Here is a 25,136-nt window from a genome sequence, read left to right as displayed (position 1 = left end):
AGAGAGATGGCTCATATTTGGTGAACCTGAGCCTGTGTTAGGTACAGAAAGAAGTGCATATCTGTTTTGATTTCTCCAGTGCTGAGTTTAATTTATTGGGGTTCCCCGTTCAAGTTCTATTTGTGGTCCTTTGTTCTGTATTTGGTAAAGGTCTGTTGGCTGTGCTTTGTGTGTAAAGAAGTCATTCAATTTTGTTTTATGTGTGGTAGTAATAGGAGGTGGTGATATCGAGGCGGGGGGAGAGGTTATGGGTGGTAGTAATGGGAGGCGGGAAAATTGGGGAGAGGGGATCAGGGGCCCCCTCCTTAATTTCTGCCCTAGGCCCCAGTATGTCTAAAACCAGCCATGACTACAGATTCAACATCCTTTACCTGAAATCCTTGGGGCCCGGCATATTTGGGGACAGATAGGGAAAATGCCTGAGTACCTGATTGTAAAACAGTTTAGATAACCTTGATAGGCGGTATATAAAATCCTAATAAACTTGAAACTTGATTTGACTTGCCACCCTACAATGATCTCTTGCTGCTGGTGCAAAGTGCTTATGGAACCAATCACTAAATGTTTCTCTGGTTACCCATGCTCTCTTGGTAGCATAATAATCCACAGGTAGGTGATGTGTACCCTTGAAACATCAGAGATTTTGGCTTTTCCCAGTCACTGCCAACTTTGAATGTGCCCTCAGCATTGCTACATGCAAGAACAGCTACCCTGTCCTTTGTGTTCTTAAAAACCAGATGGTGCTAGTTCTTCAGCTGTAGTCAGTGTTTTTGTAGGAACATAGCACCAGTAGAGAGTTGTTTCATGAGCATTGTAAATTTGTTCAGGACCAAGGTTTCCATCAGATATCCTCTTACCAAATTCATCATTGTACCTTTCAGCTGCCTTGTAATCAGCGGAAGCTTTTTTCATCACAGCTTCTGAGATATTTAACAGCACGGTACTTCTGAAATTTCTACAGCAAACTTTCTGAATATTCAGTCACCGTCATAGTAACATAGTAGATGACGGCAGATAAATACCCGGATGGTCCATCCAGTCTGCCCAACCTGATTCAATAAAAATTTTTTTTTTTTTTTTTTTTTTAATTAATCAGTTCTTGAAAGCATTTTTGGGGTTGCTTCATTGCTATCAAACCAGTCCATTGCACGTATTCACACCTTCTATGCCGAACCCCCTCAAACGGGTAGCGCACACTATAGCGCGCGCTAATCTGGTGCGTGCTCTAAAAATGCTAGCGCACCTTTGTAAAAGGAGATCTAAATTTTCACCAGCACAAGCAGCGTCTCCAGCTTGCTGTTCGCACTGGCATTGGCTTTCCCTCTGACATCACTTCCTGGCTGTGCAACCTGGAAGTGATTTCAGAGAGAGCCAGGTTGGCGCAAGCAGCAGGCTAAAGTAGCTGCTCGCACTGGCGAATATTAAAAAAAAAAGTAGGGGAAGGGAGGGTGTGAGCGTGGCATTCGGGGAAATCGTGCAGCAAATTTTGGTTTTTGGAGCTTATCAGTTTTCAGAATTTTGGATACAGGATCTTGTACCTTTACTACTGGAAATCTGATAGTGTGTGGTATTGTAGTAGGAAGGAAGGGGAAATGTGAAGCTGGATGGGTTTTGCTGTCATGTGCAGTATTTCTGTGAGCAAGAAGAGAATTTGTGGGGTCAAAGAGGAAATATTTTTTTCACTCAGAGAATAATTGAGCTCTGGAACGCATTGCCAGAGGTTGTGGTAAGAGCGAATAGCGTAGCTGGTTTTAAGAAAGGTTTGGACAAATTCCTGGAGGAAAAGCCCATAGTCTGTTATTGAGAAAAACATGGGGAAGCTACTGCTTGCCCTGGATCGGTAGCATGGAATGTTGCTACTCTTTGGGTTTTGGCCAGGTACTAGGGACCTGGATTGGCCACCGTGAGAACGGGCTACTTGGCTTGATGGACCATTGGTCTGACCCTGTAAGGTCATTCTTATGTTCTTGAAGATAAGTACAAAATTGCATATTTTTCATCTTGGAAATAATATTTTGAGGGAGGAGGGAGCTTAAAGGCATTGCTACTTTCTTACAGTATTTTCTCTCAGTTCATCATGCATCATCTTGAGCTCAATATCTGTGTGCGGGGTTGAGGTAAGAGACAGGATTTAAGTATAATCTTGGAAAAAGGTGCCACACTGGCGGCAGTCACAGAGTGTGATCGGGTAAATTCTGCTTAAGACCAACAGTGGCTACAGTCGATGGCTCTCACCTGCTGTTTCAAGATGTACACCGCTGTGGGCCAGAATGCAAGTTGCCAAGTGGTTGTCACTAGGCATTGCAGATATAGATTGTAAGCTCTGTCGAGCAGGGATTGTCTCTTACATGGTTAAGAACATAAGACTAGCCTTACTGGATCTAGCCCAGTATCCCGTTTTCACGGAGGCCAGTCGAAGTCACACGTATCTGTCAAAAACCCAAATAGTAGCAGCATTCCATACCACTGATTCAGGGCAAGCAGTGGCTTCCCCCATGTCTGTCTCAACAGCAGTTTATGGACTTTGCCTCCAGGAACTTGTCCAAACCTTTCTTAAAACCAGCTACGCTATTCGCTCATACCGCAACCTCTGGCAATGCGTTCCAGAGCTCAACTATTCTCTGAATGAAAAAATATTACCTCCTATTGGTTTTACAAGTATTTCCTTCAATTTCAATTGTCCCCTAGTCTTTGTAATTTTTGATGGAGTGAAAAGTCGATCCACTTGTCCCGTTCTATACCACTCAAGATTTTGTAGACTTCAATCATATCTCCCCTCGGTCGTCTCTTTTCCAAGCTGAAGAGCCCTAACCTTTTTAATCTTTCCTGATATGAGAGGAGTTCATCCCCTTTATCAGGGCTCGGTGCTTGGACCCGTGCTCTTTAACATCTTTATAAATGATCTGGACATAGGTACGACGAGTGAGGTGATTAAATTTGTGGATTATACGAAGTTATTCAGAGTAGTAAAGACGCAGGGGGATTGCGAAGATCTGCAACGTGACATAATCAAGCTCGAGGAATGGGCATCGACATGGCAGATGAGGTTCAACGTGGATAAGTGTAAAGTGATGCATGTTGGTAACAAAAATCTCATGCATGAATACAGGATGTCCGGGCCGATACTTGGAGAGACCTCCCAGGAAAGGGACTTGGAAGTTCTGATCGACAAGTCGATGAAGCCGTCCACACAATGTGCGGCGGCAGCAAAAAGGGCAAACAGAATGCTAGGAATGATAAAGAAGGGGATCACGAACAGATCAGAGAAGGTTATCATGCCGCTGTACCGGGCCATGGTATGCCCTCACCAGCACTGATCACCGTACATGAAGAAGGACACGGTACTACTCGAAAGGGTCCAGAGAAGAGCGACTAAGATGGTTAAGGGGCTGGAGGAGCTGCCGTACAGCGAAAGATTGGAGAAATTGGGCCTCTTCTCCCTTGAACAGAGGAAATTGAGAGGGGACATGATCGAAACATTCAAGGTACTGAAGGGGATTGACTTAGTAGATAAGGACAGGTTGTTCACCCCTCTCCAAGGTAGGGAGAACGAGAGGGCACTCTCTAAAGTTGAAAGGGGATAGATTCCGTACAAACGTAAGGAAGTTCTTCTTCACCCAGAGAGTGGTAGAGAACTGGAACGTTCTTCCGGAGGCTGTTATAGGGGAAAACACCCTCCAGGGATTCAAGACAAAGTTGGACAAGTTTCTGCTGAACAAGAACGTGCGCTGGTAGGGCTAGTCTCAGTTAGGTTGCTGGTCTTGGACCAGAGGGCCGCCGCGTGAGCGGACTGCTGGGCATGATGGACCACTGGTCTGACTCAGCAGTGGCAATTCTTATGTTCTTATGTTATCATCTTGGTTGCTCTTCTTTGAACCTTTTCTACTGCTGCTATATCTTTCTTGAGATAAGGAGACCAGAACTGAATGTAATACTCCAGGTGAGGTCGTACCATGGAGCGATCCAAAGGCATTGTAACATTCTTAGTCTCTTTTAACATCCCTTTTCTAATAATTCCTAGCATCTTGTTTGCTATCTTAGCCGCCGCCACACGTTGGGCGGAAGGTTTCAACGTATTGTCCTCGATGACACCCAGGTCTTTGTCTTGAGCGCTGACCCTGAAGGCGGATCCTAGCATCCAGTAATGTACAGCGCTGTGTGCGTCTGGCAGCACTATAGAACTGATTTTCAGTAGCAGACCTTTGTGGCTGCTGTCTATGCCAGGGATCTCAAAGTCCCTCCTCGAGGGCCGCAATCCAGTCGGGGTTTTCAGGATTTCCCCCATGAATATGCATTGAAAGCAGTGCGTGCACACAGATCTCATGCATATTCATTGGGGAAATCCTGAAAACCCCGACTGGATTGTGGACCCCCAAGGAGGGACTTTGAGACCCCTGGTCTAGAACAATTGTTCCCAACCCTGTCCTGGAGGACCACTAGCCAGTCGGGTTTTTGGGATAACCCTAATGAATATGCATGAGAGAGATGACAGGCCTGCAAATCTGCTCCTTGCATATTCATTAGGTCTATCCTGAAAACCTGACTGGCTGGTGGGGTGTCAGGTCAAAAGCGCGCCGGGACAAAGGCGTGCCCAGACAATTGAGCGCAGCGCGGAGGTGCGCGCCGCTCAAAATTACTGTTTTTAGGGCTCCGACGGGGGTGTGGGTGTGGGGGGGAACCCCCCCACTTTACTTAATAGACATCGCGCCATGTTGTGGGGGTGTGTGGGGGGTTCTAACCCCCCACATTTTATTGAAAACTTAACTTTTTCCCTGTTTTTAGGGAAAAAGTTAAGTTTACAGTAAAATGTGGAGGGTTACAACCCCCCAAACCCCTCATAACGCCGGCGGCAGCAGAAGGCTTTTAGCCTCCATAAAAGGGGCACGACTCAAACAAATGGTGCTGGAGCCCACTAGAGATCAGGCAACACTTGACCTGATACTCACCAACGGAGAAAACGTTTCAGAAGTTTCGGTAGGCGATACGCTAGCCTCCAGCGACCACAACATGGTATGGTTCAACATCAAGATAGGCTTCACTAGATCAAACACATCAACAAAGGTCCTCGACTTTCGGGGCACTGACTTTAAACGCATGGGAGACTTCGTCCATCAGGCGCTACAAAACCAAGCTGAAATCAATAATGTAGAGGCTATGTGGTCAATCCTGAAATGCACCTTACATGAGGCAACAAACCGCTATGCAAAAACAGTAAGCAAACGACGGAGGAAGAACAAGCCCCAGTGGTTCTCTGCAGAGATCTCGGATCTTGTCAAGGAAAAAAAAAAAAGCTTTTATTTCCTACAAGCATACAGGAAACAGGGTGACAAAAGAAGACTATCTGACCAGGTCTAAAGCAGTCAAAGCGGCAGTCAGAGAGGCCAAGATTCAAACAGAAGAACAACTAGCGAAAAACATTAAAAAAGGGGATAAATCCTTCTTCAGATACATTAGCGACAGGAAACGAAACACAGATGGGATAGTACGTCTCAGGAAAACAGACGGGACCTATGCAGAAACGGATTCTGATAAAGCCAAACTACTAAATGAATACTTTTGCTCAGTCTTTACCTGTGAGGCACCGGGGACCGGTCCACAACTGCAGGCAAGGCAAACCTCGGAACACCCGTTTCAAAATTTCAAGTTTACACCCAGCAGCGTCCATGGCGAATTATCAAAACTCAAGGTGAACAAAGCCATGGGACCGGACAATCTACACCCCAGGATTCTTAGGGAGTTGTGTGATGTCCTGGCGGAACCGCTATCCGTGCTGTTCAGTCTTTCCCTAAGTACCGGAAAAGTCCCCATGGACTGGAAAACAGCTAACGTCATTCCATTGCACAAAAAAGGTTGCAGAACGGAGGCTGCGAATTACAGACTGGTGAGTATCACCTCAATAGTGAGCAAACTCATGGAAAGACTTATTAAACACGAATTAGATACGATCCTGACTGAGGAGAATCTACAGGATCCCCACCAGCATGGATTCACAAAGGGAAGGTCCTGTCAATCCAATCTGATCAGCTTCTTTGATTGGGTTACAAGGAAACTGGATATGGGGAAGTCTCTGGACGTCGTGTACTTGGACTTCAGCAAAGCTTTTGATAGCGTCCCGCACCGCAGATTGTTGAGCAAGATGACTTCAATGGGACTGGGAGTGACATTGACGACATGGGTCAATGACTGGTTAAGCGGTAGAATCCAGAGGGTAGTGGTTAACGGTACCCCCTCCAATACATCGGAGGTGACCAGTGGAGTGCCACAGGGATCGGTCTTGGGACCGATCCTTTTCAACATATACATAAGAGACCTGACTCAAGGGCTTCAAGGTAAAATAACCCTATTCGCCGACGACGCCAAACTATGCAACATAGTAGATAACAGCACCCTGCCCGACAGTATGGAACAGGACCTGCTCTTATTGGAACATTGGTCCTCGACTTGGCAGCTAGGCTTCAATGCCCAAAAATGTAAGGTCATGCACCTTGGCAGCAGAAACCCGTTAAGAACTTACACTCTAAATGGTGAGACCTTAGCTAGAACTAGGGCAGAGCGTGATTTGGGAGTAATCATTAGTGAAGACATGAAAACTGCCAAGCAGGTGGAGAAAGCTGCATCCAAGGCTAGACAAATGGTGGGATGCATCCGTAGAGGTTTCGTCAGCCGGAGGCCCGAAGTCATAATGCCCCTGTACAGATCCATGGTGAGACCTCATCTTGAATATTGTGTTCAATTCTGGAGACCACATTATCAAAAAGATGTGCGGAGAATCGAGTCGGTTTAGCGAATGACCACCAGGATGGTCTCGGGACTCAAGAACCTCCCATATGAGGAAAGACTGAATAAACTGCAACTATACTCGCTCGAGGAACATAGAGAGAGGGGGGACATGATTGAGACTTTTAAATATATCACGGGCCGCATCGAGGTGGAAGACGATATCTTCTTTCTTAAAGGACCTTCAACCACAAGAGGTCATCCGCTGAAAATCAAAGGCGGGCAATTTCATGGCGACGCCAGGAAGTATTTCTTCACCGAAAGGGTAGTCGATCATTGGAATGAACTTCCATTGCAGGTGATTAACGCCAGCAGCGTGCTCGATTTTAAAAAGAAATGGGATATGTATGTGGGATCTCTAGCCGGGTGAAGTCTAGGGGTGGGTCATTAGCATGGGCAGACTTGATGGGCTGCAGCCCTTTTCTGCCGTCATATTCTATGTTTCTATGTAACTGTGCCTTGTCACTCCTAAACATTATTCTTGCATGCAGGTTAGTTAGGGTTACCCTATGGCTCCAGAAAAAGGAGGACGAATTGAGACATCCGGGTTTTACTTCTGCTGAAAGCAATGCAACTAAAACCCGGACGTCTCAATCCATCCTCCTTTTTCTGGAGCCATAGGGTAACCCCATGCAGGCTAACTACTCAGGGGCCTCAGCTCAAAACGCAGGAACCTGAAAAGCAAACTCTGAAAAGAAGATTTCTGCAGACCTCCAGTGTGTTTCTGCAGTTTTGTGACCAACAGAGATAATTTCCTGGCTAAGCCACGGGAAGCAAACATGCAACACCTAGCATAAACACTACTTGATTACTGATAATTACAGAGCTGTCACCTGGAAGCAGAATAGACCCGCTCTGTCAAATACCAGGGAAAGAACCTGCTGTCTGTCTCCTGACTTAATGGCTTTAATTGTGGGCGCTAATCGGGATCTGGTGAATTTGTTTGAACATAACAGCAGGAACCAAACATTTCCAATTAAGATCAAGTTGTGTAAGCAGTTTGGCTAGAGTTGTGTTTGGAAGAGTGGTAAGGGAGGCGTTTTCTAGAAGTAAATGACGGCAGATAAAGACCTAAACGGTCCATCCAGTCTGCCCATTAGCTATATTCATTAAAAATACATAATTCAATTAACTTGTCTCTTTGATATTTCTGGGCCATAGACTGTAAAGTCTGGTATTGTCATAGGTTTCAACTTCTAAAGTTGACATTCTAATCAAGCCATTGTGACATCACTGCTGAGGTTGGCTCTTAGGCATTGGTGGAATGAGGCATTATGACATCACAATCTCAGCTCTGGAATGTTGCTACTCTTTGGGTTTCTGCCAGGTAACTTAGTAAATGATGGCAGATAAACAGATGATGATGTAAATGATGGCAGATGGTCCATCTAATCTTACCATTAGTTATTCTCATTAAAAATACATAAGTAAATTAACTTCTCTTCTTTGATATCTCCAAATCATGGACTGTAATGTCCACCTGGTATTGTCCTAGGTTCCAACTGCTGAAGTTGACATTCTAATCAAGCCATCACTGCTGAGGTTGGCTCTTAGGCATTGGTGGAATGAGGCATTATGACATCACAATCTCAGCTCTGGAATGTTGCTACTCTTTGGGTTTCTGCCAGGTAAACTAAACTAAACCTTAAGTTTATATACCACATCATCTCCACGGATGTTGTGGAGCTCGGCACGGTTTACAAGAACTTAAAATATAGGAAGAGAAGGAAAAAAAAAAGGTTTACATGAACTTATATATAGAAGAGAAGAGTAAGGGGGGATAGAATTACATTTTAGTGAAAAGCCAGGTTTTTAGTTGCTTGCGTAATAATTGGAGGGAGCCCAGGTTCCGCAGCGGGGTAGTAAGGTCGTTGCTCGAAAAGGGCAGTCATCCTTCCTTGGAATTCATGCTAGCCTCACTAAACGACGAACTTCGCCCCCACCTATTAGGCATCCTGCTAATTTACCGCCCACCCACCCCCTGGAATAAATCCTCCGACTTTGTTCTTGAGACCATAACAAAGGCCTATCTAAAATTCCAAAGACTACTGATCATTGGTGACATAAACCTTCACCTAGACGACAACACCAACAAGGACACAACTGAGTTCAAAGATTTCCTCATTTCCTTAGGCTTCACTGCTCCCCCGCCCACCCCTACCCACGAAAAGAGGCACTCCATTGATATCATTAGCTTTCTTGACCTGACTGAGCACAAAACATCCACAGATCCGACTCGTTGGGAACATGTCCCCTGGTCTGATCACTTCCTAGGCTCTTTCTGCCTCCCTGTCTTCATGTCAGCCCTTGATACCCCAACCCGTGCCACAAACTCCATCACCTACCGCAAAAAAATTTCAAGTGAATTAATTCTGGTCCCAGTTTCTCAACAAACTCCCTCCTCTTCCCAATCACACGGACCCAGACTCAATCTGGCACAACTGGGTGACTCTTTCCGAAACCACGTACCATGCCCTTGCCCCTCTAGCCACTAAACCCATCTCCTACTCTCATAAGGCTCCCTAGTATCTCCCTTACCACAGGGAATTAAAACAGAAATGTCGGGCCCTAGAACGGAAATGGAAAAAATCAAAATCCCTCCTAGATAGGCAATCATGGAGAGAAAACATCAAATTCTACAACTCCGTACTAAAAAAAGCCAGGAAGAATTACTATGGAGATAAAATCTCCAGGTCAAAAAACCAAAACAGTACACTGTTCCACATCTGGCGGAACCTAACTTCTAAAAAAAACTCCACCCCCTCCCCCCCTCCTATCTCCAAATGACCTAGCCAAATTCTTCAACGAGAAGATCACTACCATAAAGAGTTCGCTCCTCCCAGCTATCTCCTATAACTCTCTTCCCCTGAAAGACTCCGACCCTATCCCTGCTGACAGATCATGGACTACATTCGAACTTGTATCCGAGACCCAGATCTCTATACTTTGCCTCAAACTTAAATCCTGCAAGTGCATCCTAGATCCCTTCCCATCCTATCTTTAAGAAAACATCCCTGCGCAGGCCATCTCTTCCCTTACTAATCTTATAAATAAAGCTTTACTATCGGGCCTGTTCTCCACAGAAATGGGACACATTGCCTTATCCCCTCTCCTGAAAAAAGCCGATCTCGACCCTTCCTTACCATTGAACTACCGCCCCATAGCAAACATACCTCTTTTAACAAACTTCTAAAGACCATAGTCGCTACTCAGCTCTCTTCTTACCTAGAGAGATTCTCCATTCTCCAACACTACCAATACAGATTTAGGCTCAATTTCAGCACCGAGTCCCTCCTAGTTTCCTTAATTTCAAAGGTGCAACAAATACACGCCCGAAACAAATTTGCCGTTCTCCTACAGTTCGATCTCTCCGCGGCTTTCGACGTCGTGCACCATGACATACTAATCTACCAACTTTCTGAGATAGGAATAGACTCCTTTGTCCTAAAGTGGTTCTCAAACTTCCTTCGCGCTCGTTCCTACATTGTCAACACAAACGGCTCCAAATCCACTTCATGGACACCATCCTGTGGTGTCCCATAGGGCTCTCCCCTATCCCCTATTCTCTTCAACATGTATATGACCTCCCTGAAGCTCCTCAAACTATCCCCCCCACATATGCAGACGATATCCTTATCCTCCTCGAAACAGATCAAAACCTTACAAACCTCCAAGAGAACATCACTTCATGCATAATGAGACTTCACGCCTGGTCCCTCTCTGTACAGATGAAATTAAATGAATCAAAAACAAAATTACTCTGGCTTGGCCCTAAATTAGCACACCTGCCCACCCTCTTCACTCTACCCACAGGCCCTGCTCTGCACCTTGAGTTCTCAAGCAAGGTCCTCGGCGTTACTATCGACTCCTCCCTTTCCCTCAACGATCACCTGAATTCCTTGGCAAAATCTTGTTTTTTCAGCCTCCACATGCTGAGGAAAGTCAGGTCCTATTTTCACCAAAAACATTTCACCGTCCTTGTACAATCCATCATCCTATCCAAACTCGATTATTACATTACATTACATTACATTAATGACTTCTATTCCGCCTGTACCTTGCAGTTCTAAGCGGATTACAACAAAAAGATAACTGGACATTTCCAGGAATAGGAATACAATTAACGACGTAGGGCCTAATACATCTAAACGATAGCTGGACGTTTTCAGGAAGAGGAATACAGTTAAAGGCGTTAGGTCTAAATCACATGTTGAAGGGAGGATCCTAAGAAGGGGAGAGAGGGGAGAGGAGTGGGGTTAGGAAATTAGAATGTATTTCTTGAATAGTATGGTTTTGATTTCTTTTCGAAAAGCTTTGAGGTCAGTTGAAGCTGTCAGTAGGTTGGTGATGGAGGGGTCCAATTTAGCTGCATGTGTTGCTAGTAGGTTGTCGTACATCTTTTTGCGCTTAGTTCCTTTATAAGGGGGGTAGGAGAAAGGGGACTGGGTTCTCCTTTGTCTGGAATAGAGGTTCCTATTTAGGCGGTTGTTTAAGTGGGAGGGTGCCGTTCCGTTTAATGTTTTGAATATTATGCAATATAGCTTAAATTGGATGCGGGCTTGTATTGGAAGCCAGTGTGAATCTAGGAAGGCGTTGGTGATGTGGTCAAATTTTCGAAGGGAATAGATCAGTCTGAGGGCAGTGTTCTGGACAGTCTGTAGTTGTTTTATTAGGTAGGTGGGACAAGGAAGGTAGAGGATATTGCAATAGTCCAGTAGACTTAGGACTAGGGATTGAACTATGAGTCTGTATTGTTCTTTGCCGAAGAATTTTCTAATTTTGCGAAGGTTGCGCATGGTAAAGAATGCTTTTTGTGTGATTTTGTTGATTTGCACCTGAAGAGTGCAACATCTATCTACTGTTACTCCAAGGAGTTTGAGAGTGGTCTGTATAGGATATTTGGTGGTTTTTATTTCTAGTTCTGTTATCGAAGGGGTTTTGTCTTTTTCAAGCAGTAGAAATTTAGTTTTGTCTGGATTGAGCTTCAGTTTGTGTTCTGTCATCCAGTTTTCCACTATTTCTAGGGTTTTTACCAGGTTATCTGTTGTAGTGGGGTCTTGTGAGTCAAAGGGAAGGAGTATGGTTATATCGTCTGCATAGCTGAATGAGGTTACTTCGAGTTTGTCTAATAGGGTACCAAGGGAGGCGATGAAGACATTGAAGAGCATGGGTGAGAGTGGTGAACCTTGAGGTACTCCGCAGGGATTGGTCCAGGTTTCCGATATTAGATCTTTTGTTTTTACTCTGTATGTTCTTGTTTTGAGGAATCCTTGGAACCAATTGTATACTCCGCCTGAGATCCCTATTGCTTCTAATATCTGAAGAAGTATACTGTGGTCAACCAGGTCAAATGCGGCTGAGAGGTCTAGTTGAATTATCAGCATCCTTCTTCCTTTGCTAAGGTGTTGTCGGGCTGTATCTAGAAGGGAGGCTAGCAGTGTCTCAGTGCTGTGGTTGGATCTGAACCCTGATTGAGTTGGGTGGAGTAGGTTGTGGTCTTCAAGGTAGTTGGTGAGGTATTGGGCAACCAGACCTTCTATTAGTTTAACATAAAATGGAATAGAGGCTATGGGTCGGTAGTTGGAAGGGGTGTCTATTGGTCCTTTGTGGTCTTTCAGTATTGGAGTGACTATGATTTCTCCTAGGTCTTGTGGGAATTGGCCTTCCGTGAGCGTTGTTTGGATCCATTGCAATAGGCAAGCTCTAAATTTGGGGGAGGCATTTGTTAGTAAATATGAGGGGCAATTATTCAGGTCGCATGAGGCTCGACTATATTTATTGTAGAGTTGGTTAAAGTCCCACCATTGCACCTTTTTAAAGTTGGACCAGTGTCTGTCGGCTGCAGTGGCTTCATCAGTTGTTGGGTTTATTATGATCTCTTCTAGGAGGGTCGGTGAATTGGAGAAGGAGGCTCTGATGGTAGCGATCTTGTTCTTGAAGTGGTCTGCTAGTTGGGTGGCCGTTGGAGGTTGGATTCCTTGAGTGGCTAGGAATGGCTGAGTGTCTGTGAGGCTTTTCACAAGTTGGAAGAGTTTCTTTGTGTCTATGGATTCTGTGCCTATTAGTTTGGAGTAGTAAGCTCTTCGTTTTTCTTTAAGTTTGGCTTTGTATTGTTTTATTAGGTTTCTCCAAGCTACTTTGGTTAGTTCTTGGTTCTTTTTTTGCCATACTCTTTCGAGTTGTCTACAGTGTCTTTTTAGTTGAAGAAGTTCTGTGTCGAACCATTTGTCAGAGGATCTGCAAAGTTTGTGTTTTGTCTTTTCTGGGGCTAGTCCATTCAGGGTTGTTTCGCTCAGGGAGCGCCACTGGCGAATGAATACTTTGTGGTCTATGGAGGCGATTGCGGGGTCTACTGTGGTCCAGAAGGTAGAGGGGTCGATTTTTGGTCGGGTTTTGAAGGTGGTTTTGTGGGTTTCGTGTTTGCTTGTGCTTTGTGTCCAGTTGATGTTGAAGGTGAATTTGAAGTGGTCTGACCATAGAGAGGGGTGCCAAGCCCCATTGGTGATATGAATGTTAGGTGTATGGGGGTGTTGGGCCATGTAAGCTGCAATATCGAGTTGGTGGCCTTTTTCGTGTGTGGGTTGCGGATACAGAATTTGGTAGGAGAGTGCATTGAGGTATGAGATTATGCCTTCAGCTTGTTTGGAGGAGCTGTCTTCTAGGTGGAGATTTATGTCGCCAAGAAGCAGGTTGTGTGTTGAGGTTAATGAGTTCCGGAAGATGAAATCTTCAAGATCATGTTTTGTGGTATTCCATTTTCCTGGAACGATGTAGCAGAGGATGCAAGTTAGGGTATCTTTGAGTGAGTTACTGGAGAGTTGACAGGCAAGCAGGTCTGATTGGGGGGTGGAGTGTTTGTCTAGGACTGTAATGGTAAGGTTGTTTTTCACTAGGATAGCCAGACCGCCCCCTCGCTTTTTTTCTCGGCAGACTAATTCTAATTATTGTAATGCCATCTATTTATGCCTAACAAAAAAAAGTCTTCGCAGACTCCAGCTTATCCAGAATACTGCGGCCAAGCTGATTTTTGCTAAACGCAAATCTGACCATGTCTCCCCACTACTTACCAAGGAGGAGTGTGTGGCGCAGTGGTTGGATCTACAGCCTCAGCACCCTGGGGTTGTGGGTTCAAACCCTGCGCTGCTCCTTGTGACCCTGGGCAAGTCACTCAGTCCTCTATAGCCCCAGGTACTTTAGATAGATTGTGAGCCCACCGGGACAGATAGGGAAAATGCTTGAGTACCTGATTGTAAAAACCGCTTAGATAACCTTGATAAGCGGTATATCAAATCCTAATAAACTTAATAAACTTGAAACTTGAAACCAACCTTCACTGGCTCCCAGTACTTCCCAGAATTCATTTCAAATGCTCCTGCCTGGCTTTCAAGATCATTCATGGCATCCTTCCGCCCCTAATCCCTCTATCCTTCCTCGCCCTGACGCCTGCTACCACCAGATCAGCCCACAAACATAAACTATCCTTTCCCTCTCTACACGGCATCCTCCACGCAGGAAAACTGGGAAGATCCCTCCTCTCCAAAATCACGGGCCTTTGGAACGATCTCACTGTCCCGCTGCGGAACCTGGGCTCCCTCCAACCATTCCAAAAACAACTGAAAACCTGGCTTTTCTCTAGCATATAACATCTCTTCTCCTGTTTACATCCCCTCTTTTTACATGCTTTTGTAAATCCTTCTCCTCTCTCTTCCTATATTTTTATGCTTTGTAAACCGTGTCAAGCTCCACTTTCGTGGAGATGATGCGGTATATAAACTTAAGGCTTAGTTTAGTTTAGTTTAGTTCCAAAGACCTGTGATTCTGAAGAGAAGGGATTTTCCCAGTTTGCCTGCAAAGCGAATACCGTGTAGAGAGGGGAAGGATAATTTATACCTTTGGGCGGGTCTGGTAGAGTCAGGACTCGAGTACCGTATTTTCACATAGATAACGCGCACACGGGTATAGCGCGCAAAAAACACACATTTATGTACAGAAATTTTTATATACCGCGCACACCCGTATACCGCGCATGCTGCCCGACTCTCCCGTCGCCGCCTGACTCTCCTTTCACCCGCCCCGACTCTCCTCTGGCCACCCCGACTCTCCTTTCGCCCGCCCGACTCTCCTCTCCCCCTTGAAGTCCTATCCCCACCCTGAAAGCCTGATGCCCCCCCCCGATGTCCGATTCACCCCCCCCCCAGGACCGCTCGCACCCCCACCCCGAAGGACCGCTCGCAGGCACCCGCACCACCCACCCCGAAGGACCGCTCGCACGCACTTCCACCCACATCCGCACCCCCACCCTGAAGGACCGCTCGCACCCCCACAGCCTCCCGACCCCCCCATCATGTAGAAGCTCCTACCGGTGTCCTGCTGCTTCCTCTTAGCGGTCCCGACTCCCCGACACGATCGGGGCAAGAGGGAGCTCAAGCCCTCTTGCCCCAGCCAACCGCGGCACCCCTGACACGATCGGGGCAAGAGGGAGCTCAAGCCCTCTTGCCCCAGCCAACCACGGCACCCCCGACACGATCGGGGCAAGAGGGAGCTCAAGCCCTCTTGCCCCCCCCGACTCCCCGACACGATCGGGGCAAAAGGGAGCCCAAGCCCTCTTGCCCCGCCGACTCCCCAACTCCCCGACAATATCGGGCCAGGAGGGAGCCCAAGTCCTCCTGGCTCTTGCGAACCCCCCCCCCCCGCTAGTTGTTCGGGCCAGGAGGGAGCCCAAACCCTCCTGGCCACGGCGACCCCCTACCCCCACCCCGCACTACATTACGCTTGAGCTCCCTCTTGCCCCGATCGTGTCGGGGGTGCCGTGGTTGGCTGGGGCAAGAGGGCTTGAGCTCCCTCTTGCCCCGATCGTGTCGGGACCGCCAAGAGGAAGCAGCAGGACACCGGTAGGAGCTTCTACATGATGGGGGGGGGGGGGGTTGGGAGGCTGTGGGGGTGCGAGCGGTCCTTCGGGGTGGGGGTGCGGGTGCGTGCGAGCGGTCCTTCGGGGTGGGGGTGCGAGCGGTCCTGCGGGGGGGTGAATCAGACGTGGGGGGGGGAACTATGTAAAAAAAATTTTTGTACAACGCGCTCACGCGTATAACGCGCAAGGGTGAGCGCGGTATGGAAAAACCACGTATAATGCGCGCGTTATATGCGAGAAAATACGGTAGTTTTAAGATAGTGGGATTAAGGGAGGAAGGATGCCGTGAATGATCTTAAAAGCAGGTAACATAGTAACATAGTAAATGATGGCAGATAAAGACCTGGACGGTCCATCCAATCTGACCATTAGTTATTCTCATTAAAAATACATGATTAAATTAACTTGTCTCCTTTTTTTTATATTTCTGGGTCATAGACTGTAAAGTCCACCTGGTATAGGTTGCAATTGCTGAAGTTGACATTCTAATCAAGCCATTGTGACATCACTGCTGAGGCATGCTAACTGATTAGCGCACACTAAATGCTAAGGCATCCATTATATTCTATGGGCGCCTTAGCATTTTTCGCGCGTTAATCTTTGGCGCACGATAAATCAGCGCACTTTAATAAAAGGGCCCCAATATGCCTACATGTATTTTGCAGTGGAAGATAGCAGGGGCAGGTCTGGCATAATGCAGGGCTGCTCACAGTACGGCGCCTCCTTCGTGTTTGATTCAGGTTCTGCAACTCGCTCAAAATCACGCGGCACGGATTATCGTGAAAGCTTTGAAATTTGATCGTATCGCCCCAATTTTACGGAATCCGCTCTGGCTGGCAGCCAGTTGGTTCACGCGTGGAATTTAAGGCTCTTTGTCTAATTTTTTAAGCTTTTAAATCACAATTGTCCGATGGTGGTGAATTCTTTGTTACATGGACGGATGTTACGGTGTCAGGTCAAAAGCGCGCCGGGATAAAGGCGCGCCCAGACAATTGAGCGCAGCACGGAGGCGCGCGCCGCTCTAAATTACTGTTTTTAGGGCTCCGACGGGGGGGCGTGGGGGTGAACCCCCCCACTTTACTTAATAGACATCGCGTCACGTTTTGGGGGCATTGTGGGGGGTTTGGGGGGTTGTAACCCCCCACATTTTAATGAAAACTTCACTTTTTCCCTGTTTTTAGGGAAAAAGTTAAGTTTACAGTAAAATGTGGAGGGTTACAACCCCCCAAACCCCCCATAACGCCGGCGCGATGTCTATTAAGTAAAGTGGGGGGGTTCCCCAACAAAACCCCCCGTCAGAGCCCTAAAACCAGTAATTTAGAGATGCGCACGCCTCCGCGCTGCGCTCAATTGTCCGGGCGCGCCTTTGTCTTTCGCGCCGTTGTCAATGAACCGGATGTTACAGTCCATGGATAAGATGTACCTGGAAGTGCTGTCCATGAATATGGTCAGACTCTCAGCTTTTCGTAAAACCATGTTGACCGTTCAAGGACCCAATGTTTTGGAATGCATTGCTTATTGAGATAAAAAAAGGCATCGCATGTTTTGCAGTTCAGGAAAATGGTAAAACCCATGCTATTTGATCGTGTATTTTCTTAATGGCACATGTAATTTTTTTTTTTCCAATGCACTGTTGTGACTTGCTGAATTGCGTTGTTATATAGAAATAGTATTGCGTTCAGTTCTGGTCTCCTTATCTCAAGAAAGATATGGCGGCGCTAGAAAAGGTTCAAAGAAGAGCGACCAAGACGGTAAAGGGGACGGAACTCCTCTCGTGTGAGGAAAGACTAAAACGGTTAGGGCTCTTCAGCTTGGAAAAGAGACGGCTGAGGGCAGATAGGATTGAAGTCTACAAAATCCTGAGTGGAGTAGAACGGGTACAAGTGGATCGATTTTTCACGCAAAGAGAACTGCGATGGGAAGAGGGAGTTGGGCAGAGAAGGTAAACGCCCATAGAAGGCATGAATTTGGGATGCAGAACGGAGGGAAAGACAATGAGGGTCGCGTTTGCACCAGAAGGGAGGAAAAACGGGCACGTTGGCACAGTAAGGGAGAAGCAGGGTCGTGTTGGAACACAGAAGGAAGGGAGGGAGCATAAACTTCGGACAGAGGATGAAATGAAAGAAGAAAGGAGGGAGGGATCATGAACTTGAGAGATAAGATGGAACAATGGAGGGAATAAGGGAAAGAAAGAGATGTTGAGGTGGGGGAGGGAATAGAAAGGCAGAATTGTTGGGCATGGGTGCCTGAGTGAGAGGAAAAGAGAGACAGTGCACATGGAGAAATAACATAAGAATTTATTTCTAAACAGCGATTACCTACCGAGCTCTACGAACGTGGAGAAGATGTGGTATACAAACCTAAGGATTAGATTAGATTAGATTACCTTAAAGTTCAATGCGGTTAAAAAAGTTTAACTAGAAAACATAATTCAAAACGATGGATACATTAATATTACCAAGAAACTTAAGAACAAGAAAGTCTTGAGTTGTTTCCTATAGTGAAGATAAGAAATAGACGAGGATAAGAGGCGAATTGTTGGGCATAGGGAGGGAGAGGCCTGAGGTACAGATGAATGGAGAAGAGAGAGGTGAGAGGGAGAAATGTTGGATGTGGTGGCGGTGGAGAGGGAACAGTGGGACGGATAAAGAACAAAAGTAAGTGTAAACCTCCTATCTTTTCGTTCTATTTAAACCAGTGTTCTTCAACCTTTTTACACCTATGGACCGGCGGAAATAAAATAATTATTTTGTAGACTGGCAAACTACTAAGACTGAAATTTTTTTTTAAAAAACCATCTCCGCCCCGTCCCTGTGAGCTCGGTCCCGCAAACCATCATGATCCCATCCGCACAAGCCTCAGATATTTATGATTTTATATTGAATGTATTTTATTAAAGTATAAAAAGAAACAATATTCTGTACAATTGTCATTTTATAAATACACATAATACAGAGCAAGGATCAACAAAACCCCTGTCTCTCCTCCCCTTCACATATATCTTCTCTACTATTAAGAAAACTGAATAAGCCAAAATATTACAGAATGCTCCACAGAAATATCATGCTAACAGAATACCGCAGTCACACATGACAGGAATAGTGTTAGGGGAGTGCAACTAGGGCAACTGCCCCCAGTTATGTCAAACACCAGCTCTAGCAGGATACATATTTCAAATGTGATATATTCTAATCACAAGATAAAAATAAAATTATTTTTTCTACCTTTTGTCGTCTCTGGTTTCTGCTTTTCACTCTCTTCCATCCAGCGTTTGCCCTCTGTCTCTTCAATCCAGCATCTCCCCTTTTCATATGGTATCTGCCTTCTTTCTATGCCCCTCTCCCCTTTCGATCCAGCCTGTGCCCCCCTCTCTCCTTTTTACATGATTCATCCTGCTCTCATTTTTATCTCTCCTATACCAGATCTAGCATCTTTGTCCCTCTCTCCTTATTTCTCTTTTGACCCCCTTCCCAACATCAATCTCTCTCTACTTTCTCATTCCTCTGTTTCTCCTCTTTCCCTCGTCTGATCTCTCCATTCCATCCTAACTCCTTCCCCTCTTCTCATCTCCCTACCAGCTGCTTCCTTCCTATATTCCTTCCTCCCCTGTCCAGGAGTACCCCTTCTCCCTTCCCTCCTCCTCTTATCCAACAGTAACTCTCTTCCCTTTCCCTCCTCCCATGTCCAGGACTACCCCTTCTCCCTTCCCTCCCCTCCTTCCCTCTCCAGCAAATGTTTCCTCTCTTTAGCCTAGTGGCAGCTCTTTGTGCTTTTAACTTCGGCACACAGCTGCCCTTAAACAGTAGTTTAGCTGCGGTTTCATGAGGCAGCCTTGGGGCTTTTGGTAGGCCGGCTCACATTGCATCATCGACTGCTTAAGAGCAGCTATGTGCCGAAGTTAAAAGCACACAGAGCTGCCGCTGCTGGTCTGGAGGTGCGGAGACATACGCGGCAGGAGGCAGGAGACCCGGCGAAAGCAGGAGGCAGCAGTCCCGGCATACGCAACAGCAACAGGAAGTTGCAAGGCAGCTGGCGACAGCACCGCAGCCTCTCTTCCTGCCTAATGTGTAGTTTGTGAAGACCCAAATCCTTCACGGACCGGCAAGAAATTTTTGCAGACCGTTACCGGTCCATGGACCGGTGGTTGAAGAACATTGATTTAAACTACAGTACTTTGTTTTGAGGACTCTTTCTTTAATGTTTAAAGTTCTTATAGACTGTGTACTGTACAGGATCCGAGTTACATACAAATTCAACTTAAGAACGATTAAAAAAGACAGAGCTTAACCCGGGGACTGCCTGTATTGTAGAATATATTACCAGTGGGTTTAAAGAATACTTCAGTTCTAATATACCTGGGGCAATGGAGGATTGTGACTTGCCCAGGATCACAAGGAGCAGTGTGGGATTTGAACCCACAGCCTCAGGGTACTGAGGCTTTAGCTCTAACCACTGCTCCACACACTCTCACAATGTGAACCAATTTTGAAAAGGAGTGAAAACTATACTGTTTGAGAGAGTATATAAGTAAATTACTTTATATAGTGCAGGCAGGGTTTTATTTTATTTTATTTTTTTTGAAGTTTACGAGCTTTCAAAACACTGAAAACATTTCCCTGTCCCTGATTAGTTGGGGTTTTTTTTTTTTTCTATTATGGAATCACAAAATGACAGATTGTATTGAATTAAAACGGCATTTGAATTCCTAGATACAAAATGAAGGTTGCACACCTCCCACTTAATGATGGCTATTATAGGCTACCACCCTCAGTGTGTCCATCCTCGAGGCTACCACCCTCAGTGTGTCCATCCTCGAGGCTACCACCCTCAGTGTGTCCATCCTCGAGGCTACCACCCTCAGTGTGTCCATCCTCGAGATAGCCAAGGAGTGTAATGATGACTCTCCTTAACCACTGCTGCTAGGAGAGGATTCACTAGTGCTCACGCTCTCCGAATCAGGGATTTTACAGAGGTTATCAGAGAGAGAGAGAGAAAGTCCTGATGAATGCCGTCTGGCGTAGGGGTGACTAACTTCTTTGTCGCTGAAGAGAGCAAGGGGGGGCAGTGCGACAAAGAGGCTTCTTGCTATATTCGGAAAGAAACTCCAGGCCCCTACTGTCAGGATGGGAGCTTAATTATAGCATTGCAGCCACATTTTCCTTTTTGAAAAGGATATTTTCCTGGGAGGGTTATTTTTCAAGTGGAATCCTTGCTACTATTTTCGATAACGTTCGCATTTGTTGCAGAATGAGAAGATGAGTTTAGTACGGTGTAAGGAGGATTTCCTTCAAAGGCAGCGATGACAAGTGCGTTCCACTTGTATCTACTTTTTTTTTTTTTTTTTTTCTTTTTTCATTTGATCTGCTCCTACTTTAAAGAGCAAGGGTGGAGGACACGAACTGATGATCATCATTTTAATTTTGGCATTTTTATTCTACTTATCTCCTAAAATAAATGTCCTTAAACATTCACCATAAAGCTATCACATGATAATACACTATTACAGAATTAACACATCAGGTATAACATTTTCCAGTAGATAGGAATGGTACGCTGAACCCCACCCCGCCCAGCCGTTTATCTGATGTGCCTAGTTTCTGACTCAAGTTTAATGTTTAGCTGCATAACTAAGATTTTGCTGTCAGTCAGACTATTAGATCATAAAGAGTCTGCATATAGGGTTACAAGGGAGGTTGAGTTCCATAAATGTTCAGTCTGGTTTTATTTTTTTGCTTAACTTGTATTTTCTTACATTCTTGTTCCTCTCAGAGGTTTGTTGCTGTTTTAGCTACATTACTGTATCTTCAGTGATTGTTTTGAACACATCTGAGCAGATCAGCCACCTGGTTCCGAGGAATTCTCTGTACTCCTCCTTTTCTTGTCTTCTTCTGTAGGATTGTTGCTGGCTTTGGTACGAATTGAAGGGGGCAGCAGAGATCGTGGAGAAGGAGTTAAAAAGCTGCTCTTGACATCTTCTGCAGTATGTTCGTGAACACAAATGGACTACCCTACGGTTCAGCATATTTTCTTTATCTACTGGAAAAGATATTATCAAGGTGAGAACCTAATCTCTTTTACTTACCCCCACGAGCCATTGAACACATAATGCAGCTTTGGAGAGGGCCTGAGCTTGGAGGAGGAGGAGCCCTAATATCTTCCTTTCTCCCTCTCCCCGGGTTCAGTTCTCTCACTCTCTTTCCCTCATTTCCCCCAGGTTCAGTTCTCTTTTTGTCTCCCTCTCCTTCCCTTCCTCTGGTCCAATCCCCCCGCTTTCTCTCTCTTCCCCAAGTCCAATTCTCTCTTTCTCCCCCCCCACCCAGCTTCAACTCAATCTCCCCCTATCCGGTTCTCTCCCGCCCTCTAAACCAGATCCAACTCTCTTAATTCCTCTCTCCCTCCCTCCTAGACCTGACTGCTGTACCTACCCCCGCACTCCCACAATGTCACTCTTTACCTTTCCAAATCAATCTTTGGCCTTGCAGCCATCGGCAGCCCTTTTGAAAGGCAGCCTGCACAGGCCTTCCCTCTGACCTAGCCAGCCTCTTTCTCAAAACAGGAAGGAAGTTAACATCAGAAGGGAGTGGGCCAGGTCAGAGGGAAGGCCCGATGCAGCCTTTCAATAGGACTGCCACTGGCTGTGGGGCCAAAGATTGATTTGGAATAGTAAAAGAGTGCCAGTGCTGGGGTGTAGGGAGGGTCAGGATCGGTGGTCAGGTCTGGGAAGGAGAGATGCTGGAACTAGCGGGGAGAAGGGAAGCAAGGAAGGTGGGCAGGTTTATGATTATTAATTGTGATTACATTTTTAAATTGCGATTAATAATGACTGTGTGTCAGCCCTAATCTCCCTTCCCTCCTACCTCCCCAACCCCCATTTTGTGTTATTGTGCAGTGGGAATGGACTATTAATACAAAGAATATGTTTGTTCACTAAGCTGACCATCTTCAAACTATGAACTGCAATGACTGCAGACATTCTCTACAGAGAGAGGGGGGAGAGAGAGAGATTTCTGTAGCTGACTTTTCCAAAGCAGAGGTGTTAAAACCTCCTGCTTTGTCAATAGTCATAACTTTATTGTGTCCCCAGTGGGTGGGGTCAGCTGGCAGGGTGTTAGCCCCCTCCACCTCCTGCTGTAGGGCTTCTCATTCTTAGCCAAAAGGCCAGGGAGTAACCATCCTGAACACATCTTTCAAACCTAAGCCAAAAACCGGCTGAAAAGAGATTTGTTTTTGAGAGGATCTGAGCTGCAGTGAGGAGGATCTAATGCTTAGAGCTGTGAGCTGCCCGATCGGGAGAAGTGAAACGTTATGCATACAACTGCAGCTATTCCTAAGCGAAAGGATTTTGTGGTGCAGTGGAAGGTGGGTCTTGGCATGTGGCACAGATGTAAGGTGGCATCACAGAGCAGATTAGGAAAGTCCCACTTGGACACTGTGACTTAAAGGCATCTGAAATGCCGGTCCTCGTGGGGCTGTAAACAGGTCTGAGCTTCAGGGGAACATAAAAAAAGTTGTGAATATTGCAGGATCTATCTATTCTCTGTACCTACCTTGGAGATTTCTTTAATGAGTGGTTCTCAAACGGGATGGCATGGACTAGGTCATTGGTGGCTAATCTATTGGTGGACTAGGCCATTGGTGGCTATGCCATTGGTGGCCCTCTTTGTGGGCACGTTTGTCGTTGCCCCAGCACAGAGTTTGCCGGAGTTCATTACTAGAAAGCCAGAGGTGACGTGGGGCCTGACTGCTCCCCTCCCCCCCCTCCACATGCACCTGAGGACATTTCTCACATCACCCACCCCTCTGCCCAGCAGCTCAGTGGGAGCGCTTCATCCCTCCCCTGTCTGGGGTAAGGCGAGCGGCTCACATGGGGCGTGAGGGTGCGGCGCGGACAGCAGCTTGTTGAGTCTCTGGCAAAGGTGATTCCCGTGGTGGGGTTGGAGAGGGGCTAGGTTGGAGGGGAGCATAGCTCACAGCGTGGCGGAGCAGAGGGGAGCAGATTGTTGATTCAGGGAATATCCATTTCTTTAGTATTTATTGTGGTTTTCTTTTAAGACAAAAGATGTTAATGTATGAGTTGTTTTTTTCTAAACTAAAACCTCAGTATTCAGGTTAAATTACCGTGTTGCCTCTTTGCGATAAGTGGGTTTTGGGTTGCAGTTTGGGCACTCGGTCTCTAAAACGTTCGCCATCACTGGGAAGGGGAGGCAGTGCGTGAGATGTTTGGTTTGGCAAAACTTTAATCGCAGGACCTGCAAAGCGTAATATTGAAAAAAAAAAATGGAAAAACTAGTGTTTTGAGCAGGGGAGAGCTAAACTTTGCAAAGTTTTGCAGAACACTGCCTTAGTGTATTTTAGTAGGCAGCCATGACACCCTCTCCCACCCTACAGCTCAAACTTTTCTCTTGAAGCGGTATGAATTGTTCCCGCAAAGCTTAAATCTGAAAATAGAGTGTCCGGATATTGGGGATTTTCTCTCATGGTCCGGATATTGGGGAATTTCTCTCATGGTCTGGATATTGGGGAATTTCCCTCATGGTCCGGATATTGGGGAGTTTCTCTCATGGTCTGGATATTGGAGAGTTTCTCTCATGGTCTGGATATTGGGGAGTTTCTCTCATGGTCCGGATATTGGGAAGTTTCTCTCATGGTCTGGATATTGGGGAGTTTCTCTCATGGTCTGGATATTGGAGAGTTTCTCTCATGGTCCGGATATTGGGGAGTTTCTCTCATGGTCTAGATATTGGAGAGTTTCCCTCATGGTCTGGATATTGGGGAGTTTCCCTCATGGTCCGGATATTGGGGAGTTTCCCTCATGGTCTGGATATTGGGGAGTTTCCCTCTTGGTCCGGATATTGGGGAGTTTCCCTCATGGTCCGGATATTGGGGAGTTTCCCTCATGGTCCGGATATTGGGGAGTTTCTCTCATGGTTCAGTGCGTAGCACGTGCTCAGCTTAAGGCCCAGCCCTTCAAGGAGTTCTCCCATTCCACCCCTTTATAATTCCCTGCCTGAGCAGCGTGTATAGATTCACCCTTCTGTCCTGTTTATCATAATTAGGGTTGCCAGATTTTCCAGTCGGAAAATCTGGACCCCTCAGGCCCACCCAGTTCCGCCCATCCCCCACCCTGTAACACCCTAATCCCGCCCCCAGGCCCACCCTAGCCCCACCCCCACTGCCTGCTCTTGTCGGGCAGAGAGGAAGTCCGCGCATGCGATGACGTCACACGCATGTGCGCGTGACGTCATTGCGTGGCCCCGCACACGTGCGGACTTCCTCCCTGCCCGATGCGATTTGAGGAGGCTTTTCAAAACCTAGACAAAGTGCCGGGTTTTGAAAAGCTGTCCGGACCCCGAGACGTCCTCAAAAGAAGGACAAGTCCGGGGGAATCCGGACGTCTGGTAACCTTAGTCATAATTAGATTGTAAGTTCTATTGAGCAGGGACTGTCTCTT

General features: G+C 46.3%; 1 protein-coding gene across 3 annotated transcripts in view; it reads left to right on the top strand.

The window, feature by feature from the left end:
* Positions 1 to 25,136, top strand: part of MAML3 (mastermind like transcriptional coactivator 3) — a 631,052-nt gene that overhangs the window by 302,267 nt on the left and 303,649 nt on the right. The window contains exon 2 of one of the 3 annotated variants that reach the window (XM_033939566.1): positions 21,580 to 21,741. The exons of the other annotated variants lie outside the window; for them this stretch is intronic. The gene's annotated coding sequence lies outside the window, so the exon portion shown is untranslated. The remainder of the gene's footprint in view (positions 1 to 21,579; positions 21,742 to 25,136) is intronic. 3 annotated transcript variants of the gene reach the window in all.

This window comes from Geotrypetes seraphini, chromosome 1 (assembly GCF_902459505.1).
Source record: "Geotrypetes seraphini chromosome 1, aGeoSer1.1, whole genome shotgun sequence".
Classification (NCBI taxonomy): domain Eukaryota; kingdom Metazoa; phylum Chordata; class Amphibia; order Gymnophiona; family Dermophiidae; genus Geotrypetes; species Geotrypetes seraphini.
Note: the sequence above shows the minus strand (reverse complement) of the source record. Positions and strands in the feature narration are given on the sequence as shown.